The sequence below is a fragment of the Gigantopelta aegis genome, chromosome 8 (assembly GCF_016097555.1).
Source record: "Gigantopelta aegis isolate Gae_Host chromosome 8, Gae_host_genome, whole genome shotgun sequence".
NCBI classification, from domain to species: domain Eukaryota; kingdom Metazoa; phylum Mollusca; class Gastropoda; order Neomphalida; family Peltospiridae; genus Gigantopelta; species Gigantopelta aegis.
The window spans coordinates 1,832,068-1,854,455 of NC_054706.1; the positions used below are offsets into that span (position 1 = coordinate 1,832,068).

The 22,388-nt window shown below is 39.4% G+C and overlaps 1 protein-coding gene and 1 non-coding gene across 2 annotated transcripts in view; both read left to right on the plus strand.

Annotated features, from left to right (window-relative positions):
• The window catches only part of LOC121378627 (cGMP-dependent protein kinase 1-like), a 181,469-nt gene that overhangs the window by 74,255 nt on the left and 84,826 nt on the right, over nt 1-22,388 (plus strand). The gene's annotated exons all lie outside the window — the stretch shown is intronic.
• Nucleotides 16,778-16,916, plus strand: LOC121380274. The gene has a single exon (XR_005958909.1). It is a non-coding gene; the product is annotated as a U4 spliceosomal RNA (small nuclear RNA).

Below are 22,388 nucleotides of genomic sequence, written 5' to 3' on the forward strand. Positions count from 1 at the left end.
GCGCTCGCCTAGTGTGCGGTCGGTCTAGGATCGATCCCCGTCGGTGGGTCCATTGGGATATTTCTCATTCCAGCCAGTGCACCACGATTGGTATATCAAATGTCGTGGTATGTCCTATCCTGTATGTGGGATGATGCATTTAAAAGATCTCTTGCTACTAAAACGGAAAAAATATATATCGTGTTTCCTCTCTAAGACTATATGTGTAAACTATCAAATGTCCGATAATTAATAAATCAAAACCATTAAGATTTTAAACTCGTATATCGCCACAAGACAAAGTGACGACATGCTCTACGAATCGCTGTAAGATAATTGGCGTAGATATGAAAACAACACTCCCCAGAGTGGATTGGATTTAACCCAGTCGGTTCAGTGCTCGTTTGAAGTGCTTGCACCACATGATCGAACCACCTCGGTGGATCCATAAAACTGATTGGAGTTTTCCCGTTCCAACTAGTGCACTACAACTGGACAAAGCCCGTCGTATATGCTTTCCTGCCTGTGGGAAAGTGCATATAAAAGATCTCTTGCTGCATTAGAAGAAATGTAACGAGTTCCTCTGATGACTACATGTCAGACTTGTTTGACATCCACTAGCTGATGATTAATTAATCAATGTGCTCTAATGATGTCGTTAAACAAAACAAAACTTTAACTTTCTTTCGTCTAAATGAGGAACTGCCACTTGTATTACTTTACATCATCCAATCTTAGGTGCCTCCCACAGCCCAGCTTGTTACTTGTCTAAATGAGGACTGCCACTCGTATTACTTTACATCATCCAATCTTAGGTGCCTCCCACAGCCCAGCGTGTTACTCGTCTAAATGAGGACTGCCACTCGTATTACTTTACATCATCCAATCTTAGGTGCCTCCCACAGCCCAGCTTGTTACAAGTCGAGTTAGCCAATTGACAATTTTATCGTACACTGGCATAAAGCATATATATTAAATAAACTAACTTATACATCAGTAATTTTTCAATAGTTTCCATGCAAAATATTTAGGGCGCTAGGTTCCGGATGTCGAGTGAGATACAATCTATATTTTGGAACAATATATCAAAATGGTCAAAGATAGGGACCACTTTCCTTCCACCCTTTCCTCTGTCTCCACCCATGTAAATCCCGTTCCAATACGATTCATGTTTTTATGACAACCTGCATTCATAGAAACATTCACGTTCGTTTTGTTTTTCAATAAATGAGTGTTTATATTCAGACACACCTTTAGTGTTTATATTCAGACACACCTTTAGTGTTTTTATTCAGACACACCTTTAGTGTTTATATTCAGACACACCTTTAGGGCCGATTTCATATGTTTGTGTTTCGTAACATCAGGTTATATGATAACCTAGGTTTAACACTGGTTTACGTGACATCAGGTTATATGATAACCTAGGTTTAACACTGGTTTACGTGACATCAGGTTATATGAAAACCTAGGTTTAACACTGGTTTACGTAAAACACTGAAAAACTTGACCAAGACCTACACCCGTGGTGCATTTCACATGTGTGTGTTTTACCCGTGTTTATAAACCAATGCTTTTTGCATGGGTTACCCGCGGATCTGGAAAGGGACATAAGCGAGGGATTGCTTTCACTTTATAACTGAAACACGTTACCGGTACATTATTAGCATTCACCTACGAGACGGGGGATTAGCTACCACCTCCCCCTCCCCCCACAGTCTGGGGGGCAAACCTTCGTATTTGGGCAAAAATGATGGAGATCTTTGGCCAAAATAAGCTGGCCTGAAACCTTTTCAGCGTGTATTTCGATCATTCTACTCACAATATTAGTTGTAATCCATGTAAAATGCATACAGAACCCTACATAGCTGTTGGTAATAATGCACAAATGAATAAACGTTGTTACCCAGAATCGGGCATTTCCCTTTAATTGGGGCAAAAACCAGTATCCCCCCCCCCCCCCCCCCCCCCCCCCCCCCCCCCCCCCCCCACCTTTCCACACTCCAAAACAAAAACGGGATCCGTACGCCTGACGGTACCGACAAAACGTTTTGTTAAATTTTCAAACATGTAGGCCTATATCGCTTTTTTTCCCCTTTATTAAGACGAGACAAACAAGACAGCATGTCATTATAAGACTGCAGTCTGCAGAATTTGCGTTCATGACTCTGTTTTTAGTGTTAAATTTATAATAAAATGTAATTTTAATGCAATTCATTATATATATTTTTAGCAGAATAAAAATAACTTTTGTTTCTGAAAATTATCTGTGAGTGTGATTAAAATACAAATCAATAGCAATGCTCAGAATAGTGTGTAAAGTGGTTTATATCGTTTCTATACATGTACGTGCGTGTGCGTCTAAAATAAAGACGTTTAAAGAGATACCAGTTATTATCAACTCTATGTCCCTCGCTAAAGTTCATCACAACTAAACATTATTTCACTCAGGATTGTTTTTTAAATAACTGGTATCTTGTTTATTATCATCTATATATATATCTCAGGCGCTTTGTTGTGTGTTCGCCACGAACATGGTGAATAATTATTGTGTGAAGAGGTGGATCTAATTGTCTTACACACCCATTGGTGAGAACATCATTCGTTATTTTTGATAACACATACTTGTTAACATGTACGTGTGTTAACAATTTCAAGACATATGACTGGCTGCTCCTAGGCGATGTCCAGGTTACCAATGCCATTCGTCCAATGGAAAAACAGCACAGTCGAAATCGAGTACACTGTAATGTATAGTTAACCTGACAATTATTTGTCTGTGACGCGTAACTTAGCTACAAGCGGAAGGGCTGTAAATAACTTTTAGTCGAAAAAGATGTTAAAATTTGCTTAAAACATGATTTTTTGAGGATATGAAAGAAATAAAATAATGCATTCGTGCCTGTTAGATACCATTTATATTACAACTTGCTGATTAAAAACGTATCCAAATACTTGCTGCAAGATAAATGGTATCTAACGGACACTCGTGTATTATTCTCTATATACAGTCGTGCTAAAAAAAAAAAGAAAAAAAAAGAAAAGAAAAAAAGGGCATCTTGTCTAAAAGAGGGGGGGGGGGGTCGACCCCCCTGATCCCCAACCCTTTATCTGCTACTGTAGTGCGTTACAATGGACTCTAAAAATACGTTCACATTTCATGGCTCTGAGATACTGATGTAAAACACCATTTTGCTGGCGAAATTATCTATGAAGAAATTACTTTGAGCAAACCCAGTGAAAAACCACCTCAAAGGCAGGTTTAAACAAGCAATACAATTGCAACCCAGTGTTAAACTAGGGTTATTGAAAACTAGACATGTGAAACGCACAGTAAACATCACCCAGGGTTTAACCTAAGTTTAACCCATATGTTTCCAAAACCCACCGATAACCCAGACATATGAAATCGGCCCTTAGTGTTTAACCTTTGCACCAAGTACGACGAAGAGCCATGAAAGATATGTTTTCTCTGTTTCAACAATACCTGGTCAATAATACAAAATACAACCTGATTTATAAACATTGGGAACCACGATGTGTGTTTATCATGGCATATTGGTTCCTCGTAATGTTTACACAGAAGAAGAAGATGTTTTCATTCCCGTTCTTTATGTGGGTGTTAAGCATCCCACACATAGAGGCAGGCGTGGAAAAGGGATGGTACTTCCGGACGTACCGTCGTAAACTGGGAAATACGTATTTAATTCATTCTTCACTGCTACATATAGTGTCAATTGCAGCTCCTGATTTGTCAGTGTTTAACTAATTTGTGATTTTTACTAGCATAAAAGAGATATTTGATATGCAGAATCCCACATACAGGATAGTACATACCACGGTCTTTGTTACACCAGATAAGAAGCGCTGACTGCAACAAGAAATCGGTCAATGCGTCTACCGACTGGAACTGATCCTAGACCGACCGCGCATCAAGCGGGCGCTGAGTTTACCACTGGGCTACGTCCCATCTCTAGACAGCGTGATTACACCAGTCTAGTGGGTTAGCTGATTGATAGGCGCAAAGGGGAGATAAGCACTACATTTCTTGCGGCTTCTGTATGTCCTTTGATTACATCTATTGCTAGTAGCCAACCAGCCAGTGTCTTGGGACAAATTATGTCTTGATTTTAAGATAACCGCCATTTGCGAGACGTTTTTATCAATATCGTGATGCTCTCAAATACAATTCAAACTGCTATATTCATAGTTTAACATCTGCGGTATAATATGTTATACTCTGTACAAAGATGGATATTCTAAACAAGACATTCTAAGTATATATCTAACTACCGATGCTTTTAGACGACTGTGTGCCTTTAATGTACACACCACTTTCGTCTATACAAAGATGGATATTCTAAACAAGATATTCTAAGTATATACCTAACTACCGATGTTTTTAGACGACTGTGTGCCTTTAATGTACACACCACTTTCGTCTATACAAAGATGGATATTCTAAACAAGACATTCTAAGTATATACCTAACTACCGATGCTTTTAGACGACTGTGTGCCTTTAATGTACACACCACTTTCGTCTATACAAAGATGGATATTCTAAACAAGACATTCTAAGTATATACCTAACTACCGATGTTTTTAGACGACTGTGTGCCTTTAATGTACACACCACGTTCGTCTGTACAGAGATGGATATTCTAAACAAGACATTCTAAGTATATACCTAACTACCGATGTTTTTAGACGACTGTGTGCCTTTAATGTACACACCACGTTCGTCTGTACAGAGATGGATATTCTAAATAAGACATTCTAAGTATATACCTAACTACCGATGCTTTTAGACGACTGTGTGCCTTTAATGTACACACCACGTTCGTCTGTACAGAGATGGATATTCTAAACAAGACATTCTAAGTATATACCTAACTACCGATGTTTTTAGACGACTGTGTGCCTTTAATGTACACACCACGTTCGTCTGTACAGAGATGGATATTCTAAACAAGACATTCTAAGTATATACCTAACTACCGATGTTTTTAGACGAATGTGTGCCTTTAATGTACACACCACGTTCGTCTGTACAGAGATGGATATTCTAAACAAGACATTCTAAGTATATACCTAACTACCGATGTTTTCAGACGACTGTGTGCCTTTAATGTACACACCACCTTCGTCTGTACAAATTAATCGAAATTCTTAACGCATCGTTTTCGATAAAAGAAGGCTAGACACCATAATTCCGTTATGTATGCATTCTCATGCAATTGCTCAGTAAGAATAAATAGTAAACATTGTTTGTAGTTCATACGAGTCTGTGCCTAGTTCTTCACCCATGCGTTCTTCTGTGCAGTGGGTTGAAGATATACCCAACTCGGGTGTGGATCCAAGAGTACCGTGTCGTGCGTCACACCACCCGAAATTAGAAATGCCTCGAAAATCTAGTATTTAAAACAATTACCTATCCTCAACCTTTAAATAACGCATATAACAAAAATCATGTGAACCTTTCTCCGGTGTAGATATTGTTTCGGGCATAACTTTATGAAAATAATACTTCCAATAAGACCGCCTGTTTGATGGCTGTGTGATCAATAAGTAATCGTTTCTAAGCGAGACAATACTAAGATTAGCTAGCACAGAAGCAGCTTTAGCACGGTGCATGGCACTTCCGGTTGGTGCGGCCTGTTAAAAGAGATCTTTTAGACTCCAAGTCACAAAGCGTGTCGAGGTGTCAGAGCGTATTGAAATCCGATACGTTAATATTGAAATATGTCTCCTGCAATCACGTGACGTAGTGTTCCGGACTAAACAGCCCCGTTAATCTGGTCCCAGCCGTCCTCGATTTCACAGCAGCTTCAGTTTAGTTTAACACTGGTGAATACGGTCAAAAGGATTTCTCATTATGTTGCGATAAAGCAGTTTGGGAGGCAGTGAAGTAATATTATTGTTTTGTTTCCTGGTGGGGTTTTAATGCACATGCATGAATTGAACTTCCGGTATTTGGTAGACGTCCAAGTTTATAGTGCAACCATTCTTCTAAAATGTATTTTGGTAAATTTCTTTATCCCTTGTAAGGCACCACACCGCAATTTGTCAAATCGTTACTTGTAGCGGCTTAATATTGACCGGTTTACGAAATAGTTCCTCATTAAAATAATAATAAAAATTTCTGAAATGCTTTTTTTGTTGATGAAATCTTTGACGATTTCCATGTATGTTGACCTCTGTGGTATTTAAATAACACCTTGGTCAGAGGCCATGGTATGTGCTTTCCTGTCTGTGGGAAAGTGCATATAAAAGATCGCTTGCTACTAATGGAAATATGTAGTGGGTTTCCTCTCTAAGACTCTATGTTAGGGTTACCAAATGTTTGACATCCAATAGCGGATGATTTATTAATCAATGTTCTGTAGTGGTGTCGTTAAACAAAACAAACTTTTAAAAAAAAAAAAAAAATTGCTGTGGAGTTACTTATTATTTGTAGGACTGACTACTATGTGACTGGTATACTGCCACTTGTATAACAGCAAACATGAGGCGGTACTCTGGCATAACGGTGGCTAACTGGAAATGAGGATGGCTAACATGTTGATTTTTGTGCATGGTAGTTGTCAAGCGACAGCACTACCTAAATTATGCAGACACGTAGCCCTCTCGATATTGTTGTATTTTTTACAGAAGATATTCTGACAAGGAAACTCTATTGAATTACGAGAAGTAATAATTAATGATGGTGTGTAACCTTTATTACTAAACAGTGATATTCACATTTATGATGTTCCTATCACGTAGTCTGGTATAATTATAACTTTACTGATGTGCATATTACGTATGCATACTCTCTCTCTCTCTCTCTCTCTCTCTCTCTCTCTCTCTCTCTCTCTCTCTCTCTCTCTCTCTCTCTCTCGCTCTCGCTCTCGCTCTCGCTCTCGCTCTCTCTCTCTCTCTCTCTGTTTATACCTTGCAAGTAGTTATTGTGGTAACACATAAGCGAACAGATGTACGTGACATTGGTGACTTGCAAGTATCTCACAATACTGGGGAGGGATTTAGTTCAGTCGGTTGAGTTCCCATTTGAGGTGCTTGCGTCGCAGAATCTGAATCTGAATTTTTTTCGTTTAACGTCGCAACTCAACACATTTTATTTACGGTTATATGGCGTCATACATAAGATTAAGGACAACACAGATATTGAGAGAGGAAACCCGCTGTCGCCACTTCATAGGCTACTTTTTTCGATTAGCCGCAAGGGATCTTTTATATGCACCATCTCACAGACTGGATTGTACATACCACCAGTTGTGGAGCACTGGCTGGAACGAGAAATAGCCCAATGGGTCCACCAACCGCACATCAAGCGAACGCTTTACCACTAGGCTACGTCCCGCCCCCTCACAACTGATCAAAGGCCGTGGTGTGTGCTTTCCTGTTCGTGGGAAAGTGCATATAAAAGATCCCTTGCTGCATTAGAAGAAATGTAACGGGTTTCACCTGATGACTACGTGTTAGAATTACCAAATGTTTGACATTCAATAGCAGATGATTAATTAATTAATGTGCTCTGGTGATGTCGTTAAACAAAACAAACTTTATCTAACAATACTCATCTGGAATGCTGGCGAAGGATGGAAATTGGAGGCCGTTGACAAGAAACCTTACTACGGTTCTCAAATATTCTTACATGGATGCTGACTATGGCAGAGATCGTCATTTTACCCTCGAAGAGGTGGGTGGGTGAGTGCTAACAAACTTTATATACCAGGTGAATATCGACGTTTCACTGGAAAGACAAGCTGCAGACCATCACGGAAAACAGATCCAACTAAAAACGTTTTGATGATGAAGTGTAATGGGGGAGGGAATCCATGTTGTTATTGCACTGGGTCCCGTGTGTTATGAAGTCTATTGGAGAGAAAAAATAAACGGTTTATTCCTCAATCACTGTGCCCATGGGTAAGTACTCACGCCATTGTGCAAGTCGTCTGTTATTACCAACTGCTGGCCGCCAATGCTAATACGATGCGGGTGTTAGATTTATTTCCCGTGGGCTATCTCGGCTTTATTAGGTAATTGAAAGTGTAAGAATTCATTTGTCTTTTTCAATAAGAAGATCGAGCCATGCAAACAGCCAGTTCCCGCTAAGTCGATCCCGCAAACACGGACCAGTGGAAAACACCCACCTATAAACAGTTTGTATAAAAACCTCTTAGGTGTTCTCGCGGTATGCCCAACCGGAAATATAATCCAGCTGTTAATTACGAGTGATAAGCGATTGGTGGAAAATTCGTCTTCAGTTTTCTACACGCTCGGTGGCTCCCGTCGTGAGACGATTCCACGCGGGAGATCGGGTGCGATCATATCTGTGTAAAGACGGGCGCACTCGAATCAGAAAGCTGATACCACGAGAGCGAAGGAGAGAGAAGCTGAATGGTGGAACCACTCTCGAACGCGGCAGCGGAACGTAGGATGCACGCAGACGATAGGTGGGAAGTGTTTCCGTTCACCGAGGTATGACATTAGTCAATGAAGTGCCGCAAAATATACCAACAACTGTGTAGCGCTTTAAACTTCTTCATCACTTTTAGAACTGCGATAAGATTTGTTCTGTGATTTGAGACGGAAATAAAAACATACATCTTAACGTTGTGATAAACTACTAGTATGCCGTTCATTTTTATTTTATTTTTTTGTCAATGAAATATGTTATCGCCTTACCGGATTTACCTGTTATTGCTTCACATATTCACCTGGCATTCCAATAATCTACGGTTAGGTCTCGGAGTTGTGATGCAGTGTTTAGCGACTGGGTGAATTCTTCACTGCTGGATGCATTCGTCATAACAAAGTTTTCTAATGGGTGTGTGAATTATGCAAATGAATCCCACGGAATGTATTAAGAAATGGAAACCGCTGATTGGCAAAGCTGTGACTGTATGTGTGGAGTTGTGTGTCTGTGAGATGAGGATTTCGCGAGACGGGCTACCGCCGTGTTAAACATGCCGTCAGGACGTTTACGACATACTGCTCACAACGCGGGCGTCTTTCAGCGAGCCAACTTCACTGATAAGAATTCTTCTCTCTTCATGTTGTGATGATAAACTGTTCTGGAAGACTGGATTATAGAGTGGTTTGTACTTGGAGATTAGATTACAGACTGGTTGTTACTCCAAGTGTGAAGTATAGACGCTATACTTAAAGTTGCATTAGACTGCTCTTTACTAGAAGTCTGAATTATAAATGTTCTATCTAAAACCTGGATTATATATAACTTTCTGTATGGACTTTGGATTGTCAAATATTTTCTACTTGTTATGGATATCTCTATTTTCTGTTTAGCCTGTTAATGACTTATACTTAATATTTCTACGTTTCTAACGTGAATTAGCTATATCATTGGAATCAGCTTTAACCATTTCACTCCTACGTTTCTTTTGCGTAGCCAACTACACATTATATTGAAATCAGTTGTCTCAAAATGGGTCTTTGTATCCAATGGGTTAGTATACGGCTATTTGAAGTCTGAGTGGAGACTACACAATATCGACGACACGTCAGCCGGAACCACACACCCACAAATGGGTAAACGATGAGTGGCCGTGTTGATTTGTTGTGATAGAGAGCGTGTTAGCACGGGTTGGATGTGCGGCTCGTGTGTCCTACTGGCACGGACTCAGTCTGGCATGATGGGCACGTTGCGGGACCTGCAGCTGGCCCTGCAGGAGAAGATGGAGGAGCTGCGACAGAGAGACCAGCTCATCGACGAGTTAGAGTCGGAGCTCGATCAGAAGGACTCGCTCATCCAGAAACTGCAGCGAGAACTCGACAAGTACAGGTCCGTACTCAAACCAGTGGCGGGCCAGGTGCGCGCCAAGGAGGTGGTCATCAACCACGGCAGGGGGCGCACCAAGAGAACCGCCATATCCGCCGAGCCGGCCGGGGCGCGCTTCCTGCAGGCCATTCACCAAACATCTAAAAGGGTGCCCAAGTCTCTTACGTAAGTGTGTTGTCCTTTAACGTAAAGATCCGTAGAGAATATAATACCAGTGTTAGGTTACAGCCCTTAGAAATTAATACTAAATTACTTCCCGAAAATATATATTAGTATTTGGTAATTCCGATGTGCACTTCTCACGGACAGGACAGCACAAACCATGGTGTTTGATATATCAGTTGTTGGGTACCGGTTGTGACAAGAAAAACATTCAGTGGGACCACCGATATGATTTGTTTAAACAGTTACATTCTTCTGTTCAAGTCCATATACTTGTGGATTTATGTCAGGTATGGGATTCGTAATTCAACACCTAACTGGTTTATATACGAGTATTACATTGTTTACCAACAGCTCCATTATTGTGTTCAAGTCCATATACTTGTGGATTTATGTCAGGTATGGGATTCGTAATTCAACACCTAACTGGTTTATATACGAGTATTACATTGTTTACTAACAGCTCCATTATTGTGTTCAAGTCCATATACTTGTGGATTTATGTCAGGTATGGGATTCGTAATTCAACACCTAACTGGTTTATATACGAGTATTACATTGTTTACCAACAGCTCCATTATTGTGTTCAAGTCCATATACTTGTGGATTTATGTCAGGTATGGGATTCGTAATTCAACACCTAACTGGTTTATATACGAGTATTACATTGTTTACTAACAGCTCCATTATTGTGTTCAAGTCCATGTACTTGTGGATTTATGTCAGGTATGGGATTCGTAATTCAACACCTAACTGGTTTATATACGAGTATTACATTGTTTACCAACATCTCCATTATTGTGTTCAAGTCCATATACTTGTGGATTTATGTCAGGTATGGGATTCGTAATTCAACACCTAACTGGTTTATATACGAGTATTACATTGTTTACTAACAGCTCCATTATTGTGTTCAAGTCCATATACTTGTGGATTTATGTCAGGTATGGGATTCGTAATTCAACACCTAACTGGTTTATATACGAGTATTACATTGTTTACTAACAGCTCCATTATTGTGTTCAAGTCCATATACTTGTGGATTTATGTCAGGTATGGGATTCGTAATTCAACACCTAACTGGTTTATATACGAGTATTACATTGTTTACCAACAGCTCCATTATTGTGTTCAAGTCCATATACTTGTGGATTTATGTCAAGTATGGGATTCGTAATTCAACACCTAACTGGTTTATATACGAGTATTACATTGTTTACCAACAGCTCCATTATTGTGTTCAAGTCCATATACTTGTGGATTTATGTCAGGTATGGGATTCGTAATTCAACACCTAACTGGTTTATATACGAGTATTACATTGTTTACTAACAGCTCCATTATTGTGTTCAAGTCCATATACTTGTGGATTTATGTCAAGTATGGGATTCGTAATTCAACACCTAACTGGTTTATATACGAGTATTACATTGTTTACCAACATCTCCATTATTGTGTTCAAGTCCATGTACTTGTGGATTTATGTCAGGTATGGGATTCGTAATTCAACACCTAACTGGTTTATATACGAGTATTACATTGTTTACTAACAGCTCCATTATTGTGTTCAAGTCCATATACTTGTGGATTTATGTCAGGTATGGGATTCGTAATTCAACACCTAACTGGTTTATATACGAGTATTACATTGTTTACCAACATCTCCATTATTGTGTTCAAGTCCATATACTTGTGGATTTATGTCAAGTATGGGATTCGTAATTCAACACCTAACTGGTTTATATACGAGTATTACATTGTTTACCAACAGCTCCATTATTGTGTTCGTCCATATACTTGTGGATTTATGTCAGGTATGGGATTCGTAATTCAACACCTAACTGGTTTATATACGAGTATTACATTGTTTACCAACAGCTCCATTATTGTGTTCAAGTCCATATACTTGTGGATTTATGTCAGGTATGGGATTCGTAATTCAACACCTAACTGGTTTATATACGAGTATTACATTGTTTACTAACAGATCCATTGTTTATCTGTTCATACTTATTCCTATGCTTATATCCAATTAAGGTTCACGCACGCTGTCCTATACACATACCCCAGCTATCCAGGACAGGGGGTTAGTGGTTAGTGGTTAGTGATAGAGAAGCCGATGTAGTGGTCTTACACCTTCCCAATGAATCGTTGAACTCTCCGGTTCCTGAAATTGAACTCAGTACCTACCGGCCTTAAGTCCAAATGCTTGACAACTATACCACTGAGACCAACTCCATTCGTCTGTACAAGCCAATATATTTGTGGACTGGGCAGGTATAAACGGAGGCGACGGCTCGGAACACGTTCGTAATAACACTGACCAGTTAATGATGAAGCCATGCACACGTCCAGTGACCCGTGGGAAGGAAACTAATGAAGACTAACTTCCTCTAATGGGTACTTAATTTAGAATGGGGTTTCTTCATCCACGTCCATCAGCACGATTATCACTACCAGCAGCGTGTGTAGTCCACGCACTTTATAACGAATCACACACGGTCAGGTAATGGTATTGATTATATACCTTCATAAACTAGATTGTGAAACACTCCAGATTACCACATCGGTAAGATTCTTATAGAGAAACATTTCTCTTGAGCTTAAATAAAATACTTTTAATTGTGAAATATTTATTGGAAACATTGTGTAAAGGTGTGTCAGGATATAAAAGCTAAAACGAATTTCAGCGTATTAATATCCATATTGGTTCTTCTTTCATACTTTTTTTATTACGTACATTCTTTCTTTCTTCTGGTTTGTTTCTGTTTTAATTTTATATATATATATATATATATATATATATATATATATATATATATATATATATATATATATTGTAATTCTGTTTGTTGGCCACGAGCAACTGCAAATGTTAGCATTCGACTACAAACTATAAACTAACATACATTGTATTATCAGTTAACGTGAGGTGGGTGTTTCCTCCGCACGTCTTCTTCTTCTTCTTTATCTTCCTTATCTATCTTCTTTCCTTCCTCGTCCATGTATTTGAATTCCACAAGGGTATAATTCATGTTCGTGACAAGGACACGGTGTTAATAAGAACAAACTGGGATTCCTGCAGCTGACCTTTGACCTCGCTCAGTAATCTGTGTGATTGTGCGCGCCATCTGTACTTTCTTATCTGCAAGGCCGGGAACTCTTCATTCCACGGAGATAGCGCGTCAGCTGCCGTACCCGTGTACGTTTCACTCCACATTCCTGCAAACAGAGATGTTGAATCGTCTTCAGTGACACCACTAACAATGCTGGTTACACTGATTAGCGATTATCCAGCACATAGATAAAATTCTATTTATTGCTACAACCAGTCACTTGTGTAGCGGAAGCGAATTTTTTTTTAAATAGCAATACATTAATCCGCGTTAGTCAAAGAAAATGAATATATTTGTATCAGTCTATGTAGGGGCGGATATATGATTTGACTTTTTCGTGGGGGGGGGGGGGGGGGGAGACGGCGGAGGGGCTTGCAATGGAGCATTTTTTTTGCATGACAGGGGCGGGACGTAACTCAGTGGTAAAGCACTCGCCTCATGCGCGGTCAGTCTAGGATCAATCCCCGTCGGTTGGTCAAATGGGATATTTCTCGTCCCAGACAGTGCACTACGACTGGTATATCAAAGGCCGTGGTTTCTAGCTATCGTGCCTGTGGGATGGTGCATATTAAAAAAAACCTTGCTACTAATAGAAAAATATAGTGGTTTTCCTCTCCAAGACTAAAATTGTGTCAAAATGATCATATGTTTGACATCTTATAGCAAATGGTAAATAAATCGATGTGCTCTAGTGGTATCGTTAAACAAAACAAACGAACTTTTCTTGAATTACACAAATGTGGTTAGATTGCTTGATGTGCTTAGCCACAACGTTGTTATCAGTGGGGAACGTTAGTTACGGTCGAACGTTTAGGAAGACGATGAGCATTTCTTTCAAATCCGTTTATTAAAGGGACATACTCTAGTTTTTAAACACTAAGGCATATTTGTTTTTACTATTATAACAGTTTTTGATAACTTAAATCATACATTATTGAGATTTGATTGTTTAGATTACCAATTTCCGTACATTCGAAGTGTTTTTGGTCATCCTGGCGTTATTAATATCACAAAATGCATTTCTCATATTTTTAAAAACGCACGTGCGTCTGAGAAGTAACAGTTATGAAGTCGAGTTTTAGTCTATTTTAGAGAGTATTTCACCATTTCAAAGTCACGGATTCACGTTTCACTCAATTGTAACTGTATCCAAATGTGTTACTAAACTTAGTGTTAATTTTCACGGGTTGAAACTAGGGTATGTCCCTTTAAATGATTTCAGTGACTGATTCGTGTGAGATCCTTAAGATACATGTTCGGTACACGCCAAGCCTTTTCATTCTATCGTCGAGCCTTTACAGCGTTTAGTACTCCCACGCAGAAACGTTCGGTTATTAGTACAAGGAGTTTAGACATGCGTATACAGCTTTCATCGACGACTGATTGTGAAAACGAGGACTATCTGTGACCGATTGTTATAGCCGTAATCTCGATTATATTTCAATAATTAAAGTGTTTGCAACAGATCAGCAAATACTTGCAACCATGACAGTTGTGTGAATAGTATCGTGTTTCTCGATAATTTCGCCATATCAGTCATACTTAATGATTGATGCACGAGTTTAAATAACGTAAATATTGTCGATGAATTATGATACTAAAGCAACAGTTCATTGCACTAACATCGTGGGTTTGTGAACGGGAAAACAAACTATTTTATTCTGATTTTTGTATAAGGGCGTTGAAACGGGTACATTTGTTTTAATTTACAAAAAACCGTTTTCACATTAACACAAACACATATGTTTCTTTCTACCTCAACCCCCCCCCCCCCCCCATCTCTCTCCCTCTCTTCCTCCTCCCCCCCCCCCCCCTCTCTCTCTCTCTCTCTCTCTCTCTCTCTCTCTCTCTCTCTCTCTCTCTCTCTCTCTCTCTCTCTCTCTCCTTCCTTAATAAATTTTCTTGATTATATACTGTTTAAAAATAAAACAAAATGTATAGTAGAACTTGTTTCTATCAAATTGGAAATCCAACGTATTTGATGACGTCACTGTCTAAAATGGAATTAATCCCTCTCCCCCGCGTTTTTCTTTGATTTAAAAAAGACACTATCCTGAATTTGCTGCCATGGTAACATGTTTCCCACTTAAATGTTTACATATGGAATTGAATTGCACCTGTATGTTTACAGTATGTAATGAACAGCACGAGCCGGGACCACGCCCCCTCTACCTGTCCTAGAGTTATGGCGTCGTGTTCTCACACTGGCTAGTCACCGAATAATTATTTCAATCGGTTTTGGTAATAACTCTGCATGGTATTATAACGAGGCCGTGTCGAAGCGAGTCGGGGGCCGAGTTCAGCCAGGCCGAGCAGAAAAACGTCCGCTAGAAGGCTACACGTATAATGGATGAAACGTCAGCTTAGAGTTTGAAATAATTATTGCTGATCTTTCACTTTCATGAATTTAAATCATTTTGCTTTCTGTTAGTACATATATTCAATCAAGGTTGGCCACACACATGGGGGGTGTCTGTCCAGGACAACAGGTAGATTATTGGTAGTTGGTGGTTAGCGAGAGAGAAATCTGTATAGTGGTCTAAGCTCTTACACCCACCCACTGACTCGTGAAAGTGTACAAGTCTCTCTGTGGGAGCCAGTACTGGGATGGGAAGGGAATACCTACCAGTCTCGTGGCTTAATGGTCGCTAGTTAGTTTTGTGGCAATATGTTTTCTGTTAAAAAAAACTAATTCTGACTGTAGAAATACGGGCTGGGTGATTTTAAGCGTTAACCGTGTTTACAGTGTGTGTTGTCCTGTCTGTGGGATGGTGCATATACAAGATCCCTACCTAGTGATGGAACAATGTAGCGAGTTTCCCCGAAAACTTTAATTATGTCTAATGATCAAATGTTTCACACCTAGAAGCCTATGATTAACAAATCAATGTACTCTAGTGGTGTTGTTAAACAAACCAATGCAATAATTTTAGGCTTGACCTAACATTGAGTCCGCATCTAAATCCATGTCACAATTTGCTAGTTTTGGTTTGTTGTTGAAACAACTAGCATTTATTGTAAAACCAACAAGTCAGTGGTATCAAGAAAACCCGCCTCGGTGGCGCAGTGGTTAAGCCATCGGATTACAGACTGGTAGGTACAGAGTTCGCAACCCGGTATCGGCTCCAACCAAGAGCGAGTTCTTAAGGGCTCAGTGGGTAGGTGTAAGGCCACTACACTAACAACTAACCCGCTGTCGTGGACAGACAGCCCAGATAGCTGAGGTGTGTGCCCAGGACAGCGTGTTTGAACCTTAACTGGATATAAGCACGAAAATAAGTTGAAATGAAATGGTATCAAGAAGTGAAGGCAGTGTCATTAAGGTCAAGGTCAAGTGATTTAACGTTTACGTCCAGAACAAGCTGTTGTAGCGCACGCCTGTCATGGGCGTAGGCGTTGTCTTACGCTAAATGTTCCGTCCAGGACAGGATATGTCGTTATTAAAAGAAATGCTTTATCTACTTGCTTGCAGTCATTGCTCTTGAAACTTTAAAAACAAATGAAATTCAGATGATTTTAATAATACAATATATATACAAATATAATGTCATATATTTAATAGCAGAAACAGCAAATAAATAATTGGTAATCTATAACACAGATTATAGTATTTAAAAGCTGTAAATGAATTTTTCCGTTCAGTTTAGAATAACAAGCACACCTGTGTCCAGTTGGTTTTCAGTGGCTTTATGTATTGTAACCACCAAGTTTTCATCAGCTTTGCGCAGTGGCGATACCATAGCCAGTGAGGTTTATCCGAGGCGTGGTTATTGCTAGTTGAAAACTATTCCCAATACCCCGAACTGACGCCTTTAATTGGGCGGAACGTTCAATTTTTGATAGCCCCTACGGGGGCAAATAAACAATTGAATTAAGACTTTAATCAGCGAATTACGTTTTGTGATGACATCTTGGTGCACGGTCCAGTGGGCTTTCCTGTCTGTGTGAAAGTGCATATCAAAGATTACTTGCAGCATTAGGACAAGCGTGCGCTAAAACAGCTTATTCTGAATGTGCACGTTAAACACACTGACCTGACCTAATTAGGACAAATGTAGCGGGTTTCCTCTGATGACTACGCATCAGAATTACCAAATGTTTGACATCCAATTTTCGATTATTAATTAATAAATGTGTTCTAGTGGTGTAGTTAAACAAAACAAACGTTAACATCAGATTCTTATCTGATTTAAATAAACCGGGTTTTTCATTACTGTTAAATTTTATTAGTAGTAGTATTATATTATTTTTATATTATTACAGTAATTGTTTTACTAAATATATTATTCAGATTCGCAATTGTGGCGTGACCCAATGGGAAAGATATACTTCACACGTGCTCGATTAGCCACGGTTTGACACGAGCTATACTGTACGAAATAATATATGGTACACTTTGTTTATAGTCATAAAGGAAAGGAATGTTTGTATAACGACACCTCAGTACATAATAAACTACCACTATTTTGTGTTCAACGCGTGCTTACAGTTAAGAGGGAGAGAGGGACACATAGAGAGGAGAGAAACAGACGGAGCAAGAGAGAGAGAGAGAGAGAGAGAGAGAGAGAGAGAGAGAGAGAGAGAGAGAGAGAGAGAGAGAGAGAGAGAGAGAGAGAGAGAGAGAGAGAGAGAGAGAGAGAGAGAGAGAGAGAGGGGGGGGGGAACATGCTCTCTTCACACAAGCTACATAGACAGGCAGCCAAACCTTTATACTGGACAATACATCCCTCCTGCATCGTTGAAATAGGACTGCCACTCCCAGACTAAACACCCCAATATTGGTACTCAGTATCTGGAATTACATGCTATATATGATCGTTGAAATAGGACTGCCACTCCCAGACTAAACACCCCAATATTGGTACTCAGTATCTGGAATTACATGCTATATATGATCGTTCAAATAGGACTGCCACTCCCAGACTAAACACCCCAATATTGGTACTCAGTATCTGGAATTACATGCTATATATGATCGTTCAAATAGGACTGCCACTCCCAGACTAAACACCCCAATATTGGTACTCAGTATCTGGAATTACATGCTATATATGATCGTTGAAATAGGACTGCCACTCCCAGACTAAACACCCCAATATTGGTACTCAGTATCTGGAATTACATGCTATATATGATCGTTGAAATAGGACTGCCACTCCCAGACTAAACACCCCAATATTGGTACTCAGTATCTGGAATTACATGCTATATATGATCGTTGAAATAGGACTGCCACTCCCAGACTAAACACCCCAATATTGGTACTCAGTATCTGGAATTACATGCTATATATGATCGTTCAAATAGGACTGCCACTCCCAGACTAAACACCCCAATATTGGTACTCAGTATCTGGAATTACATGCTATATATGATCGTTGAAATAGGACTGCCACTCCCAGACTAAACACCCCAATATTGGTACTCAGTATCTGGAATTACATGCTATATATGATCGTTCAAATAGGACTGCCACTCCCAGACTAAACACCCCAATATTGGTACTCAGTATCTGGAATTACATGCTATATATGATCGGAAACAAAATTATTTTAACCGCCCTCCCCCAGCATGTTTTTAACAGAATAGCTCAAACCACGTCCTTTGAAATACGAATCAAGGAGCGTTACAACAGGAATGACTAGAAATAAGAACCCTAGAGGTCTGTTGCCTGACACAGGACAACACATACCACATCGTTTTAACACATCTATCGACGAGTATTGTTTGGATCAGAAACAGACGCACGCGGTTGCTTTACACTGTTTAGCCCAATTGTGTAGTCCATAATACCATTACCGAGTATTGTGAGCTGAGGAAAAGATGGTGTTAGATGTTTCTGTGTTCACCCTCACTGTGGAGACTTGATTAATTCCTTACCTTGGTAACTCACCCACTTGTACCGTCCATGACCATAAGTCGATCTGCTAAACATTACCTTCTTACCACGAAGAGCTACCTAACAAATAGCCTGGCCTGCGTTCATGGCTAGCGAGCACTGCTAACGTTCGCGAACATTTTGACTGGTTCCTGGTGTAATCATTTAGTTTAACGTGAAGCATAAAAACAGTTTATGGAATGTTCTTCCTGCGCTGTTTGGTTGAACGTTGTTCTCTCGTTTAACGAGACTCCTCGAAATTACAACTTTTAGGTTTTCGCGTATATTGTTGTCGTAATAAGGCGCGGCCAGGGACCAGTCTAGCGTTAATGCCGCCAAGTGTTGGATTTGACACAGCTTACTGCTGCGGACCACCACAGTATGACAAATCGGATCAGCATGTATCAGTGATGGTGAAGATTCGTCAAACTAAAGCAGATTCGGAGCGGTTCTAGGAAAATACTTGAACCCTATTTCAACTTTGATTGTAACTGGCGTGTCTTTTTAGTTTACTCTCAAAATTGTCGTTCTTCCAAGCTACTTAATTTATCTTTGGCAACATTGAAATTCAAAATGGTCACTACATTTTGATTAAAAATACTGAATGATTTTTTGTTAAATATGGATGATGGTTCATTGCTTTGCTAAGTAACAATAACAGTAAAAACAGACAGCAAAACTTAAGTACTACCTGTTGATTTGGAAACGATGATATTTGTTTCATTTCTTCTTCTTCTTCTTCATCTTCTTCTTCTTCTTTTTCTTGAGTATTATAATGATTAGCAGTTGACATAGCACCAGTAGTAATAGCAGTATAGAGTTGTGTGCCCAGGACAGCGTGTTTGAACCTTAATTGGATATAAGCACGAAAATAAATTGAAATGAAAGTAGTTTCGTCTTTCATTATAACAACCGTTTACGTAACACCAGACAGACGGTTACTCGAGTTTGGGTTTACGAAGAAAACACATCGATTCAGTACGCTCGTTGGACACTAACAATCCATCGTAAACGCTGATTTATTTTTATCTCATTATAATTATCCAGATTTCCACGCGCTCAAGCAGAAAATAACGTCTGCGTTAACAAAGGGCAATAACTCTATCACAGGTTGATGGTAAAACTGACACATTTGAACTCGCCGGGAAAATAATAGTCAGCAATACTCTAACGCGAAATATCTTTGTCCGTGTTAGTAGATGTTGAACAACAAAACAGTTACTCTTGATCAAAACCGTATCTCTGTACAATGCGTCCAATGGACATTTGGCAAAGAAAGTAGACAGTGGAGGGCTGATTGAAATCGAGGGTGCAAAGCAAAGTTTCTAGGCGGCTCAGGGGTACGCTCCCCCGTACATTTTTCAAAACTAGATGTCCTGAAATGCAATTTCCTGCATTCTACAAGTAAAATACATCTATGCCTTAAGATTTACTACCAATACTATTTTTAACTATTGGGGTGATTAGAGCCCCCAAGCCCCCCCCCCCCCCCCCCCCTGCTCTGCCGTGCCTGAAATAGTGGTTGATTCCATGAATCTGTATCTAGCGTCTCGTCTATAGAAGGACATATCCTAGCCACTTGACAGACAAAAGATGATAAAAATTAATATGAAAATTAAGTGGCAAAATGTAGCATAACTTACATGTAGGTCGTGTAACACGGCGTTCAGGGAACAAGACATGATGTGATTATAAAATGGGACCACACGTACAAAATTTAGCATAACTTACATGTAGGTCGTGTAACACGGCGTTCAGGGAACAATATAAGTTGTAGAAGCATCACGAGGGGTATATGGCTTTTTATGTACCCTCTGGGTGTTCTTTTACCCCGAGCCGAAGGCGAGAGGGTAAAAGAACACACAGAGGGTACATAAAAAGCCATTTACCCCGAGAGATGCTTCTACAACGAATTTATCTTGCCGACATGTTAAACCATATAGCCAAATAATCAAAATAACGCCAGACAATAATTGTTAACAATTTATTAACGGAGCCGTACCACGCGGACGCGAACGAAACCACTTGCCAGTGACGAAAAATAGTTCCATCGATAAACGAGTTTTTAACTTCAAATGTTTTAATACGAAATTGTCTGAAACAGATATAAATAAAAATTTAAAAAAACACACTTTTTTTTATATCAGAAATGTATGTAGTAAACAAATATATATATTAAAAATAAAAAACAAAAAACCAACTGTTGCTAATCGCGCATTAATACAATAACACCACGACCGTAATTAGGTGGCCGAGTTCAACATTGCAGCTTTTAAAAGTATTGAAATAGTGTATTTTATAGTAAAAATAAAATTAATTATGTATACTTGATTGATTATCAATGTTATTTATAATCTAATTATTGCTTTAGCATTAACTGGGGCGGCTGGAAACTGTTGGAAATTACAGACGGGGTATAAGAGAATTTGGCTCCGCCCACAGGGGGATAAGGGATTTGTCCAACGGCAAACAACCAATGAGATTAAAGAATTTTACATGAAGGCGAGATAAGACATGATGTGATTATAAAATGGGAACACACGTACAAAATGTGACGATGACATTGATCAATTAACGAAAAGGCGATTATAAATTATCATCATAGCGTTAACTCTAATTGTCAGACGTATGTTAATGGGGTATTGTCAGCTCTACTATTCTATCAAAAAACAACAACATTTATTTTAATGACTTATCCGTGAATGAGGAGGCACCGATATTATCGTTTTATATTTGATCTTTTGGATCTTTATTTAGTATACATTAACCCCAGGGTATTTACTTTAGTCTGTGGGTGATAGCTAGCTAGTTTGTGTTTAATAAGTATAGCCAAATCATTTAATTTAGTGTACGAGTCGTGTGTTAGCTACAACATTAACACCGAGTGGGAAAGGAATCCTCTTCACTGTGGTCTTAGCAGCTCGTAATGGACTGCCGTACTTTGAAAGACGCCAGACAGCTTCTCAAAGACTCATTCTGAAGAACTCTTGTCATTCCTTGACGGCGTATGTGAGTTGAGTAGTGATTGAGATCCGAGTCGACAAATCAACACGCTGTGAGAAGTCTTTGTAGTCGTGCGCTACTAAACCCATCTCAGTGAAAGTTCTGCTTACCGCGACTCTTCACAGTAGTTAGAACACAGCATTCCTGTCAATCCGGACTTGGCCATCTTTCTTGTCCGTGTCAGTATTTTAGATTGCTTTTTGTTGGAGAAGTACTCTTTCATCAATATTACAGAGCACCCATACGTTAGATTACACACACTTTGACACTGAAACATGGGTAGGCAGGCGGTCCTATGAATAAAGCCAGCAGATTAACAGACAAACCGACAGGTGTACAGACATATATGGACAGACAGACTATTATTTTTCACTGTTCCATAACCATATATGAGAAAGAATGAGAGACTGAATCATACAAATAAATATGAGAGAAAACATCATTAC